General features: G+C 32.6%; 1 long non-coding RNA gene across 1 annotated transcript in view; it reads right to left on the reverse strand.

Moving 5' to 3' along the window:
• LOC137616966 (uncharacterized) overlaps window positions 1-2500 on the reverse strand; it is a 144924-nt gene that overhangs the window by 75838 nt on the left and 66586 nt on the right. Inside the window, exon 3 of the long non-coding RNA XR_011039530.1 lies at window positions 712-794. This is a non-coding gene — a long non-coding RNA (uncharacterized lncRNA). The remainder of the gene's footprint in view (window positions 1-711; window positions 795-2500) is intronic.

Here is a 2500-nt window from a genome sequence, read left to right on the forward strand (position 1 = left end):
GGCATCCTGACATCAATAAAAATGAACAACTTGGCATACCTATACGAGGATATAAAAACTGCCAGTTTAAATTCTCTACTGTACAGTAATTGAAAAAAGAAGACTATTCGAATGACTTATACAGTATATAAGAACTGTATATATCAGCGTAACTGTATGTAAGAAGAAGAATGTGTAATGCAAGTTTTATTCCTGTAGTGAATAGATTAGGGAATGAACTTCATAATCTAATATACGAATCATGTTCAACTTCAGAACTTCAAACTTGAGGCAAATGCTCACTTGTTATAGACTTAACATTCTTTTTTTCTCTTTTATATTTTATTCTTTACTTTTCAGTTTCTTTTCTGTAAGAAGCCGGTTTCCTGTTAACATAATCGAAAATGAACTAATTGTATGAAATCGCTTCTTCTTTTGAAAAAAAAAAAAAAAAAAAAAAAAAAGATTTCGAAGAATACCTAACTGTTTTGCCATTTCAGTGACTGATATAATAATAATAATAATAATAATAATAATAATAATAATAATAATAATAATAATAATAATAATAATAATAATGATAATGATAATTATAATAATTATAATAATAATTATAATAAAAAATACTAATACTAATACTACTACTAATAATAATGATAATAATAATTATTATCATACTACTACTACTACTACTACTACTAATAATAATAATAATAATAATAGTTTACTTACATAGCCCAATGTCCGGAAAATACGACGCAATACTGCCATGTGATCACAGGTGAAGTTGCATCAGCCAATTGATCCCTGTACACCTGGCCATATGACAGCAGATGTTGGGGTAGGGGGAGAGAAGGGGTAAATGTTCTTACAAAACCATCTACTTCATTTGCAGTTTATTATTACTTTTACTACCATTTTTGTTCTTGGTTAAAATTATAAATATTCTCTTAAATACACACAATTATATTGTGAAAGTTAACTTGCCCCAATAATAATAAAAAGTTAATACAGAGAATCTGACATAAAAATGTCAAATACACACATAAAAGAAACTAATTAAAAACACAATCGCTGAAACAAATATGCTGTACATGACATGTATTGGTAAAGTTGTATGTAAATACAATAAAAGAAGCTGGGTGTTTACAAAAGAGAACTGCACTGTGTTGATAGTTTCTCAGAGGATGTTTTTGCCCAAAAGAGATTGCTTACGTGGGTACTGATTTCGTTATAAGGAAGTTAGAGGCCGCTGTAAAAACTGGTCAGAACTCTCTCTCTCTCTCTCTCTCTCTCTCTCTCTCTCTCTCTCTCTCTCTCTCTCTCTCTCTCTCTACCAATACAAGAGCAAAATTTCTCTTTTTATGATAATGGATGAACTGATGAGGTACTCTAACATTTTCTCTCTCTGTCTTTCGAGTAATTATGAAAATCTCTCTCTCTCTCTCTCTCTCTCTCTCTACCAATGCAAGAGCAAAATTTCTCTTTTTATGGTAACGGATGAACTGGAGAGATACTCTGTCATTTTCTCTGTCTTTCGAGTAATTATGAAAATCTCTCTCTCTCTCTCTACCAATTCAAGAGAAACATTTCTCTTTATGGCAATGGATGAATTGATGAGATACTCTGTCATTTTCTCTCTTTGTCTTTCGAGTTATTATGGAGAAATCTCTCTCTCTCTCTCTCTCTCTCTCTCTCTCTCTCTCTCTCTCTCTACCAATTCAAGAGAAACATTTCTCTTTTTATGGCAACGGATGAACTGATGAGATACTCTGTCATTTTCTCTCTTTGTCTTTCAAGTAATTATGGAGAAATCTCTCTCTCTCTCTCTCTCTCTCTCTCTCTCTCCCAATTCAAGAGAAATATTTCTCTTTTTATGGCAATGGATGAACTGATGAGATACTCTGTCATTTTCTCTCTTTGTCTTTCAAGTAATTATGGAGAAATCTCTCTCTCTCTCTCTCTCTCCCAATTCAAGAGAAATATTTCTCTTTTTATGGCAATGGATGAACTGATGAGATACTCTGTCATTTTCTCTCTTTGTCTTTCGAGTTATTATGGAGAAATCTCTCTCTCTCTCTCTCTCTCTCTCTCTCTCCAATTCAAGAGAAATATTTCTCTTTTTATGGCAATGGATGAACTGATGAGATACTCTGTCATTTTCTCTCTTTGTCTTTCGAGTTATTATGGAGATCTCTCTCTCTCTCTCTCCCAATTCAAGAGAAATATTTCTCTTTTTATGGCAATGGATGAACTGATGAGATACTCTGTCATTTTCTCTCTTTGTCTTTCAAGTAATTACTGTATGGAGAAATCTCTCTCTCTCTCTCTCTCTCTCTCTCTCTCTCTCTCTCTCTCTCTCTCTACCAATTCAAGAGAAATATTTCTCTTTTTATGGCAATGGATGAACTGATGAGATACTCTGTCATTTTCTCTCTGTCTTTCAAGTAATTATGGAGAAATCTCTCTCTCTCTCTCTCTCTCTCTCTCTCTACCAATTCAAGAGAAATATTTCTCTTTT

The sequence above is a fragment of the Palaemon carinicauda genome, chromosome 23 (assembly GCF_036898095.1).
Source record: "Palaemon carinicauda isolate YSFRI2023 chromosome 23, ASM3689809v2, whole genome shotgun sequence".
In the NCBI taxonomy this organism is placed as follows: Eukaryota; Metazoa; Arthropoda; class Malacostraca; order Decapoda; family Palaemonidae; genus Palaemon; species Palaemon carinicauda.